At 40.8% G+C, this 21,782-nt stretch overlaps 1 protein-coding gene across 1 annotated transcript in view; it reads left to right on the plus strand.

The window, feature by feature from the left end:
- FBXL7 (F-box and leucine rich repeat protein 7) overlaps nucleotides 1-21,782 on the plus strand; it is a 344,099-nt gene that overhangs the window by 260,831 nt on the left and 61,486 nt on the right. The window lies entirely within an intron of this gene.

The following is a 21,782-nucleotide window of genomic DNA, read 5'->3' on the forward strand; positions in this document are numbered from 1 at the left end:
ATACTGTGTGTAGTATGTATGGAGAGGTAAACTCTGACAAAGCACTGCCTATACTAGAATAGACTCCAAGATCGTGTTTAAAGGAGAATCTAAGAATTGATAGACAATAAATATGCTTTGGCTTCTTTCCCTGTTTCTTAAACCAATGAAAAGAAAGGATCACTTTAATTTTTTTTATGGCTAGACATTGAAATAGAAGGCAAAACATTGTGTTTTTTCTTTCTGATATGTCTTGCAGGAGAAGCTTACTTATATGTTTTTAAGTAAATACTTATTCGTTTAGATTTGTTATAAATTGTGAGTACTAAAATGGCTAAATTAATCCTTTCTTTTTAAAAATGACTAAATAGGCCCTGGCTGGCGTAGCTCAGTGGATTGAGCACGGGCCTGCAAACCAGAGGATCGCAGTTCAATTCCTAGTCAGGGCACATGCCTGGGTTGCAGGCCAGTTCCCAGCAGGGGACACACAAAAGGCAACCATACATTGATGTTTCTCTCTCTCTCTCCTTCCCCTTTAAAGGTAAATAAATAAATAAATAAATAAATAAATAAAATCTTTAAAAAAAAGACTAAATAATAAGCCAAAATACTGAATTTTACAAAACTAACTTCTAAACGATATAGAAAAATAGTAATCTAATCTATCATTTTAAAATGCCTTCTTTATTCTTGAGCTTTCTGTATCCAAATGTCAATTTAATACTTGTTATTAAACAAGCATGTTAGTAACAATTAGTACATGCATATAAAATGCATTAAGACTTAAATCCTGGCATTGAAAGTGAATTTGAATGTTCCTTAGATTATTTATTGCAATATATGTCATTTGAACCTCCCATGGGGGGAAATATAAAAATGGAAGCTGTGAAGAACATACTAGCTACTAATTTACCTGTGCAACTAAAGTTAGCCATTTTCTCAAGGAAATGCTCAATGATTTCCAAGGAGAAGAGCAGTTAACCTGTGGCCTCCTGAACATTAAATCCCATTAAGCTCACCTCTGAACAATGGCCAAAAATCATCAGTGCAGTTTCTCGAAGAGTGTATCATTCATATACACATAAAGTATACTGATTTATTGGAACTTCCTAAAGGCAATCGTAGAAAGCCAATTAGCTAAGGAAAGGAGGTGACCTACAAAAAGGATTGGCAGACTCTTCCCGCGGAGGGCCAGGGTGTAAATATTTTCAGCGTGGCGGCTGTGGGGTCTCCTTTGCCGCATGAAAGGCGCCAGAGACAAGGCGTTAAAAGAAATGGCCCGGGCTGGATTTGGCCTGCAGACCTCAGTTTGCTCACAGGGGTCCTACATGAGAGCAGGATAATTTTGATTTCTAGTTACAGTGTTGCAACTAAAAAGCTTGTGGCTCCAGAAAGTCTTGTAGCTGTATGAAAACTGAAAAGCCCCAATCAGTCATCTGGATACCTTCCGCAAAGGCCAAACATCTGGATGTTTGGAAATCTAAAGTTTAAAAAACACCTATTACGTTATCATTATGATTATTACTAAGCTTTTGTGTACTTCATTCCAAGAGTGATCTCAACATATTTAAAAACTGGAAACAAAGTAAAATTGTACCTTTTCTCTTTTCACTTCGAATCTGATGTTTGTAAAACAAAGGCCAATGGAGGCAAAGATGTCAGTAGTAAAAGATAATACATTTTTGAGTATCAGACACTCTCTTATAACCACCATGATTAAAGCCACTGAGTTTGCTGATATCCACCAGTTCACAAATTGAAAATTCTTTGTTAGGATATCTGACCAGCCCCAGGATACCAGACGCGAAGCCACCACCCACATACTCTCCACTTGACCCCTAGCTGAGTTCTAGCTCTGGAAAGGCAACCTTCAAAGGGAACCCTTGCTTCAGAAAGAGGAATGATGTGGAATCATGCTGTCCTGGGTTTTGTTGTGGCTGTTCGTTTTAAATGATAGCATGAGGAAAGTATGTGTGATAAACCCTAACTGTGGCTTCGCCTTTTCAAAATTGTATTGGAAGGTAAAACTGGGCGCCATATTGAATTCCAGAATGAAATAGACCAGATCCGGATATTTAGAGAAAATAAATATTATTCTAGAGCGAAGGATGCTAGGATTGTTTTTGTATTCCTTACAAATGCTGGAAAACAAAGTCTTTGTCGGTTTCTGTACTTGTCTATGGAATGAACTCCAGCCTGTATCTGGAAGGTCCCTCATACTTCACGATAGAAGCACCTTTATTGTTGTTTCACCGTGTAAGAAACGCTGTTGACTGCCCAGCTCTCTGGTTGGCACCAGCACCTCACACTGAACTGCCCCTGCTCTCTCTGGCCCTGTTCCCGTCTGCTCTCAGGTACTCTCGTTGATTCTAGTGAAGGAAGCATCTGCTACACCTGATTCTGGATTCCATCCCTTCCTCTCTTCTCTGAGAGTACTCCATTGGTTACCCCTGCCTTAGCTTCATTCTAACTTACCTTTTCTACTTCCGTATTGAATCACAAAAATTCAGTGAAGTTTCTCAATTCTCTTTCTCTCCATCCCCCCACCCACCTTCCCTCCTGCTTACAGTTCAGGTGCCATCTTTTCTTCTTCTCCTCACCTTCAGGGCCAAGCTCTTTGTAAGAAAGTTCTCTCAGATCTCAGTTCTTCTAGTCTCCTGGACATGTGTGGGTTTGCATGGCCTGCAATTTGAGTTATCCCATTTTCGGTCAACTGAATTCCCAGTCTCATGCTTTCATTTCTGAGGACTGAATCACTCCCCAATACCTAGTGATAGTTCCAGATTCCTCCCTGTCAGGAATGATTATCAGTCAGAAAGGGGCACCTAATCCACACACAGGGCACTGAAAAGAGAATGAATCCAGGACTTGCCTGGGGTCCAGAAAAAAACCAGCTCTCCTCCCCTACCGTGGTTCTCCACTCTGGCTACACTGTAGTGTCATCTAAGGAAATTTTAAAAATGCGAATGCCTGTACCACACCTACCCCTTTCTCCCCCAACCCCCCCAAATCTTCATATAGTTGGTCTGGAATAGTAAATGCTATAATAGAAATGAACTGCTGTCTTACTGAGCAGCCAGGTCCTTGATGACAAGGAAGCCCCTTCAACTTTGCTTTCCCGTCCACTGATAGGACCTGACATGTGGTATTTCCTGGGTAAATGGTTTCCAATTATGTAGCTTCATTGTGAATTAATTTCCAAAAGTGAGAATTCATTGGCAGTTTCATCAATTACAATTGTAATTTGCTTTATATTACCTAGATAAATGTAATATGAACAGCTTTTTGGATTATTAACATCAGTCTTCCTGTTGTGAAGATTTTTTTCTGATTTCATAATTGTGTGCAAATTACATCTCTGATCATTCCTAAGGGACACCAGTTCCAAGTTGCTCTAACATGGAAGCCCTCAGGAAGACCTTGTGCAGAGAGAACATCCATTCTAGAAGCCCATGTACCAAGCTGGGAAGTCCACTCTCCCCCTTACTGGCTGTGGGATGTTGAGCAATCTACTTAACTTCTCAAAATGTCATTTTATTAGCTATGAAAATGAATAATTCTGTAATGACCAGTGCATAGGGGACACTTGCCAGGTGGTTGCCATTGTGTCCTCTTATCTGACCCTCGCAGCCCTATGAGGAAACAAGCATTAACATATTTTCATCATCACCACCACCATCATCGTCATTATCGCCATCCTGTTTTATATATTTGGAAACAGGATTAAAGACTCCCCACACGTAAAAGAAATTCATAACCACCAAAGTCAGGACGAACTTTTCTGAGATTTGGGGGGATGAGCTGAAAGGGCCTGAGAGGGTCTTCATTTCCCCCTGTTCTCCATCCCCTGGATGAGCTCATCTCTATCTTCTCAATTACGAAGAAGTGCAGAGCTGATACACATATATCTTAAGGATGGTCTTGAAGGTGTGGTGTTTTCGGGCCAGCTCCTTTGGCTACCTCAGTAAAAATCATCCCGTCGGGGATGTGAGGTGGGCCAGCTTCTGCACCAGTGATGTCCGTCAGATCATGCGCAGCCCAGGCAGCGAGGGTGATTGGCTGCTTTCGGATGCACACAGTTTCCCTGGCATTTGTGAAGCCTCGATACTTCTCTATGGTGTGTTTCTGTGGGTTTAATTATTTTAACATGTGCTCTCAGCAAAATCAAAGTGTTTCGACTGTTTCAACTTCCTAATAGCATTAACACTGTAGTCGATGTTACTCTTTTATTGTATTAATGGCTATTGAGATATGTATATTAATTAGACAACACTTAATACTGCTTAGCTTGTAGCATGCCCTGTTCTAAACACTGCAGGTATATACTAACTCATTTATTTCTCACATCCACTTTTTGCCCACATCTTATACATGAGGAGACTGAGACACGTGGAGGTAGAGCAAGGGTTCTCAGGTGTGAATGTGCATCAGAAGTTACCTAGAAGCATCATTAAGAGAGATTTCTGGATCATACCCCCAGAGGTTCTCATTCTGGAGGGCTGGGTGGAGTCTGAGAATTTGCATTTCCAGCAAGTTCCCAGAGGATGCTGATGTTAATGCTACTTTTCCTGGAAACATTCGAGAGCCACTGAGATGGTTGCCTGAGTTGCCCAGGCCACACAGTTAATAAGTGGTAGAGGCTAGATTTGAACCCAGGCAAGCAACTCTGACAGGGAAGCCTTTGTGTTGCCTGCATAGTAAGTGGACAGGACTGATACGCCTGCATAAGAAGAATGCCTGTGTCCTGTAGGGCAACTTCTATTTTTCTGCACACAGATGTGTTTACCTACATGAGTCCCCGTGCCTATGTGTGGATGAATATACAGGTATCTATAGCCAGACACCTCACTGAATCCAGTTGTGTATCAACAAATAACCACTAGCAAGTTCTTTAACCATTCTCATACATAGAACAATTATAACTGTTTTAATAACAGATCTCTGAGTTCATCGCAGTCATTATAACCTATTATATGGAAATAATAAGCTTGTGTTTTAAAAGCATGTATAATCGCATACTGATTTCCTAGAAGTAAATCAGACTCTATACGACTTGCCATAGTGATAAGTGTAATTAATGCATTAGAACTGTAGATGCTTAGTTATCAGCTCCAACCTCTCACCAGACTTGCAAATCTCTGCGACCTGGGAAAGAAGTACAGTCAGCCGAGGCGTGCCTGGAGATGCCCCAAGTTATCCTGCTCCGCTGTGGGCGGCTCCGTGTGTTTCCAGGCTCCTCCCCACAGTTTCTCCAGCCCAGCCCCGCTGTGAGCTCCCTCCCTGGTCCTAGACCTGCGCCCTCCAGTGACACACAAGACCTTTCTGTGCTTCCCATGAGACCTTTTCGTGAACAAATCCACCACCTCAAAGAGTCTAACCACAAGCTACGCCTGCCCTCTCTCCAGGGACTCCCTGTTCAACGCAGCCCTCGTCCTGCCCCGTGCGCTGGCATGCTCTAACCCAGCACTGTCGCCTCTATCTAACCCAGTGCCCCAGAGTGAATGAAATGCTCCTGAGGTACCCAAGGCAGAGGATGGAACTGAGATGAAATGTAAACCGTTTTCATTGGCAGATCCTCAGATCCACTTTGGGAATGTTTTGTTCTCACCTGGCTGTTGGTCACTTGCTCAGTCGCAGGCCTGGGACTTGCCGGCACTGGGTCCTTCTGATGCCCAGGTTTTCCTTTGTGTGGTTTGGTTGTGATTGTGCCGCCCTCTGCTGTTCTTCAGAGTCAGTTCTTAACGTTTGCATTTTCCAAGAAAGAGCTAACTGCAATTCAAAGGAGAGTAAAACATCTGCTGATTTAAAACAGTAATAATTTTCTTCCTCGTGATTGACACACACTGTTCGCCCCCTGCACCAGCGTCGCTTGCTCCTGGTAACGCAGACTGGTGTTGGAAACACAGGGTATTTTCTACGTTAGATCTTTGGACTGAACGAACAAAATGGTTTCCGGGCCCTTTCACTACTCTTTCGAAAGCTGTTATGTTGAATCATAAACTCTCAGAGTGTGAAGACACTTTTAAAATTAATAGGCCGGTGTTTGTGCAAGTGAGAGACTGAGGTTCCGAGAAGTTAGAAGAATTTCCAAGTGTCGAAGCCAGTCAGCAAGTTTCCAGTGTGAACCTAATTCATTGTGATATGTTTTTATTTTAGGAAATCAAATGTATTAATTTTGGAACATGAGATATTATCAATTTCCCAGATTTTTATTTTAAGCCAAAATTAATACCAAACATTTAGTTGAAAGTTTGCAGTAATTTAATTATTTTGGCATTTATTGACTAAAATTCATTGGCTATGATGGGTGCCTTGAAGGTCCAGTTTTCGGTGTTTGTTTTGTTATGTTTTGTTGTTATGCTCACTAATGTGGCTGCTGAAAGGGGTAAATATATTGATAGAATTGTCATAGCCACTCATATATGATTATTAGAAACCAAAGGAAGTTTGGAATTTGTTTATAAGTGTTAATATTATCTGAATTTGATCCAGTAAAATCATCTTTATTTGGTTAAGAATATGACTTTATATGGTGTATAAGGTCTTCATCCAGTAAAACACCACATATGTTGTAAAATACTGAATAGAGCTTATAGTCCTAACTAGAGCAACTTTACCATTTCCTTTTTTAGACTTACGTGAGGTTTTCGCTGGTTTTTAGCCAACAGGAGGAAGGAATGCACGCACATTTGGATGGAGTGCCCATCATACTTCTGTCAGAAGTGGCAGAAATTATTCCAGTTTCTATTGGTTACCTAATTGTTTATGTTTGGTTCTCCCCCACCCCTTGCAACAGCATGCATGGACCTGGAGAACATTATGCTAAGTGAAATAAGCCAGTCCGAGAAAGACAAATACCATGTGACTGCACTAATGTGGGGAATCTATTGAACAACATGTTACCTCATTTCTGAATTCATATGCCTTTGGATCAGAGGAGGAATTATCACCTTTTCTCTGGATACTATGCTGGGTCACTTGCAATCTTGCTAAATCTTATTATTCCAAAGACTTGAAATGCAAGTTGGTAAAAGTAATTTCTTCTAATGACGTCAGTTATAGACATAGAATTCTTAGAGATAAAAGGGATCCTAGCAGTTGTGAATCTCAATTGTACTTTTTTAAAGATGCAAAAAAAGGAGAAACCCAGTGGTTGGATAACGTGTCTAAGTAAGAAACAAAACCAAAAGCACGTTCAGATTCTGTTGACTCCTGGGCCAGTTCTCATACAGGCTGCTAGGGTACATCATCTGAGCCTCTTTATGGAGCTTTTAGTGAACCTCAAAGTGACAGGAGACATTTTACAGAAACTTGAAGACAGTTCACGTTTTGTTTCTAGTTAATATGGGGTCAGGCTTAGAATAAGACTTCTCTTGAATGCAAAATTAACGGTACCAAAGCCAACATTGTATGGTATTTTTGGTCAGACAAACCAATATCTGTATTAGTTCATACTTCTGCAAAAATCTTTATTTTCCACTCCTGAGCTACAAACATACAGGTTGAAAATTCTAGGAGGAATTCACATTTCAAAATATTTTAAAGACCTTTCATATAATACTAAATGTCTACAGTTGAGAAACTCAGAAAACATAGGATAATATATGAGCTTTAAGACTTCAGTGCTTTGAAAGTGGAAGGTGGGCAGTAGGTAGAGCAGGGGAAAGTAATGGGGTAAAATGGGGATAATTGTAATTGAACAATAAAAATATTTTTCAAAAGATTTCAATACTTTCCGAAAATAGTGGTTAAAGGTTGTATATTTCAATCTAAGTACAAAGTAAGGAAATGTAGCACCAATGTTCGCTGTGACCTTCTCTTCCTCTGTCTTACATGCACTGAAACCTGATCAAGTTCCTAGTCTATTTCAGCATCAGAAACAATGTTAAAAAGAGGAGAACCTGAGATAGCAGAGACTATTCCTTCTGGTAGTCTCCAGACATTCCAAAGAATCAAACATTTCCTTCTATGCTGTCCCTATAGCCTCATTTATTTTAATCTTGGGAATGTGCCCAAGGAATGATGGATCTGGCTCTTAATGATGATGAAAGCCAAGGTAGTCTCCATTTCATTCCGTCACCTTCACCTACAGCAACCTTTGCGACTTCCTACTCCATGAGCACTTCCTTGCTCTTTAAGATTCAGTTTAGTCACACCTCCATGAAAACCTTGTGGCTATTCCCTCATCATGGGAGGGAGAGCTCTGCTCTGCTCTGCATTTATATTGCTGCTGTATACATGTCACACTAGCATTCGGTATATGAGGGGGGACCCTACAAATACTGGAATTATCTTCTGGAGGGCGGACCCCTTGCAGTACAGGCTTCCCCCACTAAGTGAGTGTTCTAGGAACCCATCTGTATCAGTGTACCAGCTGACATTCACATGAGAGGCTGCATTCTGCTTCAGTGAATTTTTTTGGAGACTCCTTTAACACATTTGCCCATTTCATGATGGGTGATTTACAATCACCTGCCCACACCCTGCTGAGTGTTCAGCAGTTTTTGACCAAAAATGAAATGGCATGACCCCAGTGCCCAACCCTCCCTTTTCACATGATCCAGCCCCAAGCGACTGTCTTTTGTTGTTGTTTTTGTTGTTGCTATTTCCTTGGATGAAAAAAGTCCTCAAAGGGAAACGTTTTGCCAATGTGGAAGAGGTGAAACAAAAAATGACAGAAGCACTAAAAGGCATCAAAATTGACAAGTTCAAAAACTGTTTGAGCAGTGGAAAATATCTCAAGAGGTGTACTGTATCGAATGCAGAGTGCTTTGAAGATGACTGAAGTTTAAATGTGTAAGAGTAAATGCACAATTTTTATAAATACATTTAGTTTTTGCCTCCATCCTCATATTGCATTTAAGTAAGTATTTCTTTATGTGTCCTTCTATTAGATCTGACACATAGGAGGTGCATAGTAACGGGAATTGTGTTAGAACAGAAATCTTTATTTTGGCTGTTTTTGGTACTCATTTAAATAGTTTATATTAAACAAATAGCAAGTCAAATAATTTGGCTGTTAAGCGGCATGCATTGTACCCAGTTTATCTTGGAAGGCTCATCCAGAATTTGTTTTAAATTCAGGGTTCTATGAGTTTTAATGGCTTGCGGTTGGCAATTGGTAACACCTGCTGTGGATATTTTCCAAACTGAAAGTATGTAACAATACTCCACGCCAAAGATCATTAAGGATCTGGGTGAAGCGGTTGTCCTTGTGTTCAAGCAGCTCAGAACTGTTTTCTCTGGAAAACCTCCACAAGACGGGAAGCCACCTAAGCTTGCAGTGTTCAGGTTTAGGATATTTAATTTCATAAGTGAATGTTTGTTTCTCTGTGCTTCCATTTTCACACCCGTCAAATGGAAGCGGTAAGGGCCTCATGGGGCTACTGCAGGAGATAAAAACGTGTGGAGTACCTGGCGCAGTCGGCGCCGTGTTGCTGCAGCAAGGCGTTAACAGCAGATTGAGTTAGGCTTCCCCGTTTAGAAATAAAAACATGGGATTCCCAGGTAAGCCTGACTCTTAAGAAAACAAGGCATTATGTGTTTATTACACATACACTCTGTGCAAATATCCAGGAAATACCAGTGCTGAGAAAGGAGTTACTATCTGAAATTTAGATTTAACGGGTGTCCTGGATGTAATCTGGTTGGGTTGAATAAATGAAACAAACTTAGCTGCAGTTTAGGAATATAGCTTTCAAGGGTAGTTTTTAATCACCTGAACGGACTGTATGAAGCCCCGCTCACAGGGACCTTCTCTAACTGATGGAACACGTTGAGATGGCTTCTCCATCCACTGTACTGTAGGCTCAGATAGTGAGGAAGGTGCCCCAAGGTTCACTCCCAAGGTTCACTCAGGAGTTCTGGGTGAACCAAAGATTCAAAGTTCTGGGGTATCCAGTGGCCTTCAGTGCCAACCAAGGTGTAGGTTTTGGGTCAGTCTCCCCCTAACCCCACCATGCGATGTGAGTTAGGCCGAGCAGAAGGTGTGAGAAACCTTAGACAGAGTGATACAGTTGGTGCACCATGTTTACCAAATGATGTGCCAGCCAAGGCGAAAACAGCTCGGCAGGATCTGAGACAGGGCGTGGAGGCAGTGCGAAGAATGCCGAGGGGAGCCTGTTCAGGTCAGCTTTCCTACCTTGCTAATCCGTTCCAATTTCTGAGAATGTATCTTGCCTGGGGTATTAAAATTTTTAAGGAAATAGCAGAAGCAAAGTAGGAGAAAGATCTGTGTTAATAACAAACCCTTAATTTAAATGGTAATTTATGACCTTCAGAAGCCTGGGCCACTGCCCTGGATTATTAGGTTTTAATGCAGCCTGCTCTACCAAGTTTCCTTAGTCAACTAATTACGTAACAGTGAATTTTTATGTTGTTATTTAACAGGGACCTTGAATTAACCTTTCAGACTTTAGAGCCAGCCTAAGCCTTTCTTCTTACCCTTGCCCTCTGTAGTACAATAATTGCCTTTGATTTTTTTAATGCAGCTTATTAGCGGCAATTTTTTGTTTCTCTGTTTGTTTGCTATGCTATTTATCCCTGAAAAAAATTACTGCCAAAAATTACTACATTTATATACTTTTTCAAAGTTTTCTCATATTTTTGAAAGGTTTGAACCTCTAAGTGCACTTAAAATTCAGGTTTCAATGCCATCTCAAGAAATAAATGGTTAAAAATAAAACATGGAAGGTTTTTTTCTCCATTTTTACATATTTTCTAAGTTGGGAGTCACCCAAGTAACATATGGTAATGATTTAGGATTCCGGATCATATGCAATTATTTTCATCTTAATAGTACTGGCTCTCTTTGTTTTAAAATTCACCAGTCGGCATATAAGGTCGCCAGTCCACTCTCAGTCTGTATTTTCCTAGAAGTGCTCCTGAAAGCAGAAATACGAATTATTATTCTGCAGTGGGATTATAACTTTGGAAAGTTGAACATCAAGGTTTGCTTTTAAAATATTAATGTTTTATTAGCAAAATGAGAATATGTGGCACTTGGGTATTTTCCTTGCAAAGAACCTGAAAAGTGATAGCCCTCAGATTTTCCATCTTCTGTTAGTACAATACTGTTATTTTGGTAATTTACAGTAAAATTGAAATCCGAATCATTGATATCTGGAGACATACCCAGGGAATTACATGTTCGGTTAATAAATGAACAGAGGTGAACTCATTCAGCATATTCCCTGGCCACATTTGTTCCTGTTTAAAACCCTCCCCCAAAATGCTGGATTTATCCTGAGGCCCAAACTTCAAGGCCCCCACTTGCCTGGGTCCTTCCAAGGCCCTAGGAGACACTTATAAATGCATTTACGTAGACTTCAAAGCAATTGCAGAAGATACTTCATCACAATCGAGTAAGACCGCAATCTCTTTCCAACTCTCCTCTCCATTTTTAATGAGGACCGCCCAAATGTAAAAGCCCCAGACCACACTAAACCAGGCTCTGTTCCTGCTGCTGAAATATAGCTAATTGGGTTAATTAAATATCCTGGATTACAAGTGAGGCTGAATATTTTTTAAGTTAGACTTATTAGTCACATGTTCTTCTTAGAGCCAGTTTGGGGTCCCTATCAACTTTGCCTCAAGGGCACCTGGGATGGTAAGGGGAGTGGGGATGTGAGGAAAGGGCCCCACCAAGCTCAGTTCCCAGCCCTTCCCCTGGTGCTCACCTCCTCTACCTCATTCCTTTGTTCACAGGGCCTATTTTCCTCTAACCTTTATACCTGGAGAAACTCAAACACAAAGTTCTCAGGCCAGGATCCCAGTAGAATCTAGATGCATAAGATTCAAGGATACTGTAAATGCATCTAAAGTCTTAGTCTTCAAGGAAATTTCTATCTATGGAGAATACAGACTTAAACTCAGATAATGATAACATGCAGCAGAGTGTTTTCAGTGCCAGCAATCAAAAGAGTAGTTCGTTATACTGAAGGCCTCCAGGATTCTTCTAACTTCAGTGAAACCTAGTGCTTTGGAAGCTTAAGGGAGATTGCATGTCAGAGGACTTGCTAAACTCTTCCTGGAGTTTAACAGTGTCCTCTCAAGGTGACAGCGAAAGAGGATATAGGCAGATGGGGGAGGGGGATATGAATCAGAATGCTCTCGGTAGTCTGTATATAAAAAAGGGAAGGAGGGGAAAGGGACAGGGTGCCTTACCCAGGCAGGAGCAGATTCTGAACAATTTGCATGGCACCCCTCATCGGATACTGCCCACCAGGCTAAGTGGCATTATACCTGTTCTGAGAAAACCCACACCAGAAGACAACCCTGGATCCACTGAGCCCACACAGCCAGAGAGCTGGTTCGGTACCCTGCACAGTACAATCACAAGCCAGTAGCCTCATAGACACCAGTATAATTCCAGGGAAGGAGGTGTCTGTGTTTTCATGGATTTTTCTCTGGTCAGATACTCTAGGGAAACACTAAGACATTCTCCTGTGCCACACAGAGCTCATAACATTTCGAGGAGGCTGCATGTACAGGATGAGTCTAGAAGTCTGTTTTCCAAATGGTCTTCTCTGGAACTCGCCCTAAGAAACCCTGTTCCACTGTCACGCCAGGCTGCTGCCACGGAGGGGCGAGAGGATAGTCCCCTTTGCCGAAAAGGACGTAAGTTCTGAGGGGATAGTGCGTGATGTGGCAGGATATGTGGGCCTGGGGTGGCAGCGAGAGAGAAATTATGGAAGAGACATACATAACATCTTTCATTAGGGAAGAGGATAAGGAACATTTACTTACCTCTAAACATGGCAGCCCCATATTGTGACTTGTAAAAGATGGTCCATGGTCAGGACCTCAACCATCCTTTCCATCCCACCCTCTGAGCTTCAAGGTAAGAAAGCACCCGTCAGTGTTAACACAGCCCTCCCTGCTCCGGAATCATAGTACAAGTTTTGTGCTCCAAATACTCCAGGCTCTTGTTGGTGGAACCCATACATCTTCCTTTCCTAGGAAGTCCCATACCTTTCTTGTAAATTTAAATTATTCCTGTTTTCAAGACAGTTGTCTCTGCTATGAAGTTCAAAAGCTTATTTTGAAGCTCTCCTTGCATAACTGTTTCCCTGAGGGCAGTTCATAGAAGAAGCTTTTCATGCAGCCTAAATAGTGGAGAAAAGGATCATAGAACAAGGAACCAACCTCAGGGAATAGCAGCCTTGTAATATCATAAAATATGATTTTGCTACATCTGTCTACAGGATGTTTCTACAAACCCTAGAAATCACACTTATTGGAGAATAAATCAAACAAGAACATCATTTGTTCCTTAATAAATACATTTGTTATACCTCAATGGGAAGTTATGAATTCAAAAGTAATGGAGTTTTGACTAATTCTCAAAAGCATAATTAAAAAACATCTTGATTCCATGTTGGGTCAGTTTATCCTACAGGGTATTTAGATGAACCTTCGTGAGAACAGCTAGTCCAATGAAGGAAGTTTTTGCAGGTAGAACAGTGAAAGAGCGCAGACACTGGGGTGACACACAACACCCCATATTTAGAGAAATGCTCTCCAGATGCAGAGAGGGACCCAGGCAGTAGGAGCTCTCAGCAGCATCGGAATGATTGGTTCAGAAATGTAAAGGGAGTCTGGTGGATTCTCTCTTCCACTTTGCTGTTCTAGACCAACCAGTACCTTCCCTCTGAATTTCCTTCAGCGAACGTGGAGCCAGGCTTCTTCTCTAAAGCAATGGCCACACAAGGCAAGTTTTTTCAGTCCTACCTTTGGCTTTGCTTGCAGTGTGTCGGGCCAGATTTTGTCACTTTTCCCTAGGAATCCACAGAGACCCGTGGTCAAGCTAAAGAAGGCTATACCACTGAAAGGACTATTTGTTTTATCTTCCCAGAAATCACTTTCAATTTGTCACTTTTCCTCCCTTGCATTGACTTCTCGGTGCTCTCTGAGAGGAACTCATGGGTATTCTCAGATTTTCATGATGTTATTTGCTTCTTTGAGCAAAATGATCATTTTCATTTGAAATAATGTATTTTGGTAACACTCTTTATAGGTAGGATCTGGTATCTCCTCTTAGAAGGTAACAGTCATGCCCTCTTACATCAGATATATCCAAGTACCATTTTCACCATCTAAGTAATTTTATAAATTATAAAATGGTAAACTGCAGAGCCATCTATAAATTAAACATTGTCTTCATTGTAGTTACTAATCTATTTTCAATTCCCAGCAAGACACTAAAAGTTAAGAAAAGTCATCTGAAATTCAGAAACAGGCAAAGCAAGGTAACATGCCCTTGTGATGTCCTATAAGAACATCCTTTAACAGGCCCACCCAAGGATTATATGCTTACTTAGGGAGTGTGACTTCATTTGACTTGCTAAGTACTACTGACTAAACATCTAGGTTCTATGAAGTTATATGCTAACATGTAGATTTTTGTCCAGTAAAAGTCAAATGACCTCTGTTTTCAGAAAAATTACCCACCCTGTAGGACATTACTCAGCTGTGCGTCTGATCCAGAAATCTTACTACGAAATGACTTTTCCGTTATGCATATATTCTCCTTCTCTTTTGTACTGTTTTGGTTCCCTCACTAAAGAGTAAAACAATGTTCATGTTTTGTTCATTATGGATATGAAAGCCATGTTTTTCGGTTTTTGAAAATAGCATAAGTAGTTTATTGATTTTTAAACAGGATCTTTGTTTACCATAAAACACACACATGCACTAGATATGGGTACTGCTGCTCTGAGTCTGAGGGACAGCGGACCCTCCAGAAAACCACAGTGCACTGCTCTCCAGTCACATAGCCTTTGGCCTTATCTGGCTCTTTTTTCAAGAACTTCCCATCACAACTCTGCCAGTGAGAAGCTGTGTGGACGTATGAAAGTCTCCCGTTCTTCCAGAATTCCACCTTCTCTTCTTACAGTGTGTATGTTTTGTAGCCTTGAAGCTGAAAACCTGGCATTTGGAAGTACGCAGATTATAGAAGGGCTTTCTCAATAAGATTTACATCACGCAAGTGGTGTCGATGAAGACCTAAGGAGGCCACAGAAAGAATCTGCAAATTCCTTGGCTACTAATTTGCTTATTCCATTTCAGAAGCTAAATGTTAATCACGTTTCAATAGGAAATATGTTCAAGTGATGGAACTCTGCCACACATTGTACACTACAGTTTTATCTTTTAATGGTCACTTTGGCTTGGTAATAAGTCATCACGTATCAGAGATATATACACCACCATCTTTGTTCAGATGTAAATACTGGGTAACTTATGAGTCATTGCTTTGCCCTTTTAGTAAATATTCTGATGCAGTGCTATAAATGTTAAGGAATCCAGCATTAATAACCACTCATGGCTATCACCAGCTAGATTTGCACCGAGGAAAGAAGTGAAATGGCCTCAGTGTTAATTCCAATTTCTCATGGCATTTTCTACTATAGTTTCAGTGTAAAACGAAGGAAGAAAATAAATGAACAAAGTGGTGTAATGTTTACACCTTGGATGAAAACACAAAATCTTATTTAAAATCCTAATATGTAACCACGTATTATTATGCATATTATACCATTACTACACAACCGAAATCTTAGAGTTATGCATTGAAAAGACATAGAGGTTATAGTGATGGATTTTGGAATATCTACGAAGCATTTTATTGGACACATTCTTTTCAGCTTCATGACAGTCCCGAAAAGTAGGTATTGTTTTAAAATACGAGAAATGGAGGCCCACACTAAGTGACCTTCTGAGAGTAACAGCCTGGGATGCGATAGGGCAGAAATCTGACTCCAAAGCCCATGATGTCCAATCACAGAAGAAAGCAGCACTGAACAGAGAGGGCCCGTACAGCAACAGAATCCTGTCTGGACAGATCATTTTCATGTGCTGTTTCTTCGTGTAATACATGCTGCCACCTCTGTGAGGACATTCTCTTTAGTAGTGGCAGGCCATCGGAGTTCTCCAGTAACTAAAAAGAATGATGTTTTCTGCAGAGGAGGATGGGGTAATTTTATGACCTGCATCCAGCTAAAGAATTTGGGGAAGAATTCGGGGCATGAAAGTACCTCGATCCTGGCCCAAAGGCATTTCTTTATCACTAATATTTTTGTAGGTTTTACGAGCCCCCTCCTCCCACCCAGTAATGTTCATTCATTCACTGTTCTCCATAAAAACATGTTGCTGGGAACTGTTGTAGGTGCTGAGGATGTCATGGTGAACAAAATCCAGGGGGACTCTGCCCTGATAGCTTATCACTGTACAATGTTCTAAACTTTTCATTCATTCATTTTTTCATTCATTCAGTTATGCATAAAATATTTATTGCACACTCACTATGTGCCAGAAATTGTTTTCAGAGCTTTGGGGTACAACACAGCTATGAGAAGAAAATAAATATGCCTGCTATTCTGGGACATGAATTCTAGCAAAGGAAGGTAGAAAACACTCAATAGACATGATAAATAAGGAACATTATATAGTACTTTGGGTGACAATAAGTACTCTAGAGAAAAAAGGAAAACAAAAATAGACCATGCTCAGAGAGATTGGGATAATCAAGGTGGGAGGGAAGCAGACTGTAATTTTTACTAAGAAGTCATAGGCAAACCTCATTAAGAAGGTGACACTTGAGCAGGCTTGCATGAGGTGACAAGGAGTGCTATAGATTGAATGTTTATGTCTTCCCCAGATTTACGTATTAAAATCCTAACCCCTCATGTGATGGCATTAGAAGGGGGACTTTAGAAGGTAATTGCATCAAGAAGATGGAGCCCTCATGAATGACATGAGTATCCTCAGAAAAGGGCCTCCAGAGAGCGCCCTAGCAGCTTCCTCTATGTGAGGTCACAGAAAGAGGAGAGCCATCTCTGAGCCAGGAAGTAGGCTCTCACCAGACACTGAATCTTGACCTTGGGGTTCTGGCCCCTAGAACTGTAAGAAATAAATTTCTCTTGTTTGTAAGCCACTTGGTCTATTGTATTCTGTTACAGCAGCATGAAAGGACTATGGCAGGGAATACACCATGTACATGTTCACGATGAGAGCATTCCAACAAAGGTAACAGATAGTGCCAGGCTTCTAAGCAGGTGTGTGGTTGACATCTTCAAGGAACAATGGCAAGTGATGTATTGGAGCCCAGAATAGAAAAGAGGAAGAGTAGTAAGAACTGGGTTATAGGAGATCACAGTATATGACATATTATGTCCCAATTAGTCTGAGGAACCCTGCAAGGTGTGGAGCAGAGGGTGATGTGACCTGGCTTCTGTCTGGTTTCAGCCTGTTGTCAACCACATGCCGTGGCTGTAAGAAAATTGAGATAAACTAGCAGTCATCTGCAGCTTCATCCTTTGTCTAGGCAGGACGCCCTCTTGGACATCTTGTGAGCTCTTGGTGTCTTCTGCTATTTCATTACGCGAAAGCCCTGGAGTCTCCAGACTTTGCTGGTTTACATCCCTGGCTTCTAACAAATGCCCAGAATTACGTAGAATTAAGTAACCTAGGGCTGAAACATGTCACTCACTAATTTAGGCCACAAGATCCCTGATTCTTTGGTGAAAGTTGTCTTAGTTCATTTGGGTTGCTGTAACAAATATTCTATAAGCTTGGGAGCTTGTAAACTACAGAAATTTCTCATAGTTCTAAGGCTGGGAAGTCCAAGAGCAAGGCACTGGGAAAGTCAGTGTCTGGTGAGGGCCCGCTCACTGGACCCGCTTCTCACTGTGTCACCTTCTCACTGTGTCCGCACATGGAGGCAGAGCTGAGAGAGCTCTTGGCAATTCTTGTGCAAAGGCACTAATCCCATTCACGAGGGTTCCACCCTCATGACCTTATCATCTTCCAAAGGGGAATTGCCTCTTAATACCCACCAACACGGGGGACTAAGTTTAAACATACAAATTTTGGGGAGCACGCAGACATTCAGTCTAGAGCACAAGTCCAGATCACTTGCCCAACTTGACTGAAGCTATGATGCAATCAAATATAAAAATTCAACATAAATGGAAAGACTTTAAACAATATTATTTTATGAAATTAGGTAGTTATTCTTATTAGAAACTCAATAGTAAATCCTTTCAGAAAAAATCCTTTCATAAAGGAGTGAACACTTAATTTACCTTTAACTATATGCCTTGGATAAAATGAAGAATGGCACCTGTACTTTCAAAGTTCACAGAAGAAAATTGAGGACATTTTAAAGAGTCAGAGACATACGGTTTGATCATATATGGCCAACATACCACCAAGAGGAAAAACAACCATAACTATGCTTTAGTTAAGTTCCAAACAGCTAATCAGAGGCCACAGTTAAGTTGAATGAAGATAAACTTGTTTTAACAAGACATTTATGTTTGCTTACAATTGACATTCAAGACAAGCATGTTGAGATGGAATCCAGCAAAGGAAAACTGAGCCAATTTTAGATAGAGCTGACTAAGACCTCCCTCTGTAGATAATCTAGTACCTAATCATTTCCTATTTGGTTAATATTCTTATGATTAGTGTTGAGATATCAGAGCTAAGGATGGCTAGAAGTCAAGTTCGTCAGACCCAGAACACAATGCATCGTCCTCTAAACTAATTTGGATGCACATACACTCAACATTTATGTGTTTCTTGGCTTATTGTCTGCCCGACCATCTTGTCCCACTAGATGAAAGTTTGCTAAAGGTAGGAATTCTGCCCCTCTTTTCTCCTGATGTATCCCTACCACATAGTAGGAATTCAGAAAACATTTGAATGAATAAAATGAGATGAATTTCTCCTCTTGTGGGGTTGATTGGTCATAGAACTAAAACTATACATAAAGTCCCATGTCCTAAGGAGTCAAAGAGCAAGTGCTTGGAAGACAAATGACCGTGCACCATTGCTCTCTTCAAATTTCTGTACACTAAATGAAAGAAGATGATCACAGGACCTCTAGATTTTTTAAGAATTTCAGGAGATTACAAATTGCTGAATAATTGATGTAGTTTATTTTCTTTGGTGGGGGGGGCGATCTAAGTTTTAAAATCTTAAAGTTAATTAAAATTTCAAAAAGGTATCAGATCAATAATTTTAAAAGAAGAATGTATGCACAAGGGCAACAAATATATACACTTTCCAAAGGTTAGGCTAAAACGTTTAGTGACTACTGCTTTGGAGAAATGCCATATGTTAATTTTTTTAATTTTAAAAAGCCTTCCTTTCTTTGATGGATCTACCCTTGCCAGCACTGCGTAGAGACACTGCTACCAACTGTGGCAGTTTAGAGCTGGAGGGGGGACAGCCTGAGAAGGTGGAAAATTTGGATTTCTACTGTTTTAACAAGGGAAAAAAAGCAATTGCCAGTAGAAGCTTCTAATTGCATACAGATTGCCCTTTTATTTTGCCTCAGTCCTTTCAGTTCAAGTGCCAGGGAAGGGGAAGTATTACCTCAACTGCTTCAACAGAGGTCTGCTTCCACTTAGCTGCCGTAGGGAGTCTTGCCTTCTTTCTAGAGCAGCTACCCCCGAAAATCCACTGAGAGAGGAGTTAAAGAGACTGCAAACTCCAGCAGTAACATCTCTGGAGTCAGTCCTGCTGTGAACCCTGCAGAGTTCGTGGGACTGCCTGGGGGCAACTCCCCCAGGGTTCTTCTTCCCAATCCTGGCCTGAGAACAGTGAGATAATGCCAGGTGGGGTGCAGCCATCTCTCCCTACTGCTAGACGGCAGCCAGCAGTGTGCATGAGCATGCACTATTTGCATGAGTGTGCATACAAATTGGGCTAAATGAAGAGAAATCATCAGGGCTGCAGAGGGGAGCAGTTCCTCTGGTGTCTTTACCCTCTGCACACCATCACTTATACCTCCAACCACCACCCTGTAAAAAAAAAAAAAAAAAAATGACTTTAGAAATAATAGAGTCACGAACATAAGAATCTCCAGATTGCTAGGGACGCTGTGGGAACATGTCTTTTTTCTTAGCCTCCGAATCCATCTTTTTCCCTCCTTCCCTTGAGCAGGATGCACCTGACCTCCAGGTTAGCCACCAGCCTTCTCTGCTGTGCTCCCAAACACAAAGCCATCCTGCAAGATGGGCAGCCCCTTGCCTCCTCCTCTGTGCAGTTTGGCACCTCGTTGTGCTAATTCCTGTGAGTTAATCACTGTGTGAAAATTGATGCTTCTGAGAAATGGTTTCTTTCAACTTGAGGGGGAAAATATGTGGACCATTTCCTTTGTCTTCTTAGCAGGTACCTCTGTGTGCCCTCCTGGTGCAGCAAGTTGACCCAGGGCTTCTAATTCATCTTTCTGCACATACTAGCCCAGTCCGATGTGACATGTACACAGTATGCTCCCATTGTGGGTGACAGCGTAGAATCAATATTCTGATATGATTTTGAACATGTGTTTACAGTTCCATTTTCTGTGCTAACCAGCTCTCTGACTGCTAGCCAAGTAGCAGACTCAGTAAGACCTAGTTATCTCCTCTTGCCCACTGGGGAAATTAGGGCTAACACCCCTCATCTGAAGGAATGGAAAGAGTTTATATTGCCAAATGAATATCCCTCAAATATAAAACATTACTTAACAGTATTGAAATAACTCAGATAAAGTAAAATGCAAAGAGCCATATTGAAATTGGATTAAACATCAGTACATCATCACTTATCTTCTTTTCAAATATGAAATCAAAGATAACTTCTTGCAAAATTAAAAGAAAGGGTACAAAAAGTGAATGAAGTATGCATGCATGCCTGTTTTAATGGAATTGCTTAACTAAGGGAGAACTGCAAAAGTTAAGATTTCTAATACAACAAAAAGTAACTGCAGGATTTTGTGGAGGCTGAGAACCCAAAACTTGTTTCATGAAAGAGGAGTTGCTGCTCCAGAAAATCCAGGGATTTCATTGTTATTTCAAATGGGACTTTCAGGAACACTGAATCCGCTGTTTAAAAGGAAACAAAGCCGAAGTTAATGCTTTAATGTTTCCTGACATGATTCCCTCTTCTGGAAAAGTAAATCCAAGATGGCAGCTGCAAAAATGAAATATATTTGGGGGTGTTCTTAAAGTTGAAAGTGTAAGTTATTGCTCTGGTAATGTGCAGTTTAGTGAACTTCATTGACATACATGGTTTATGGAAGGGATTCTTCCATGGATTTAAAGCCCTTCATTAGCTTTGACCTCCTCCCATAGTTTATCCTTTGGATTGTGATTTAAATATTTGCAAAAAGACACCTGATTTTACCATGAATGCAGTGTACGATTTCTCCTTCGATCTGCCTAGTAGAATTTAGTATCAATTTTTTCTTTTGTTCTTTTCATTGCTATCTGAAAGAGACCTTCTATTCAGAAGAAGCTCAATAAACAGCTGGTCAATAAATGAATAGATGAATGAATGAGAAGAAACAAATCACTACTAACTCAACATCCAAACTTTTTACATGTTAATTTTTTATATCTTGAAATGAGACTATTAACGCTGTTGATATTAAGACAGCTTCCCTGAATTCAATCTACCTGTAAAACCTTGAAGTCCCTTAAAATCTTCCTGCTTCTGTCTTACCTGTTCTCGAAACTTGTAAGTATTAACTCATTCAGTTCTCCTAGGAGTGAAGTACTCTTATGGTCCAGATGAGAATACGGAGGCACAGAGTGATTGCTCAGCTTGCCTGACATGCTAGTCAGTAGAGCTGGAGTGAGGATTCAGACCCTAGCAGGCTGGTTCAGGGCCTCCCTTCTCAAGCAAAAGCAATCCCGCATTGAGGCATTACAGTTTAGATATGCGTAGAGTTTACAGTTCTAGATATTCACATATGTTAAGTCATAAAAGGGTGTCACCAATTAACACTGTTGTACAGTTTTAAGTTAAAC

Source organism: Sturnira hondurensis, unplaced genomic scaffold (assembly GCF_014824575.4).
Source record: "Sturnira hondurensis isolate 20B ecotype Veracruz unplaced genomic scaffold, ASM1482457v3 Scaffold0014384, whole genome shotgun sequence".
NCBI lineage: Eukaryota > Metazoa > Chordata > Mammalia > Chiroptera > Phyllostomidae > Sturnira > Sturnira hondurensis.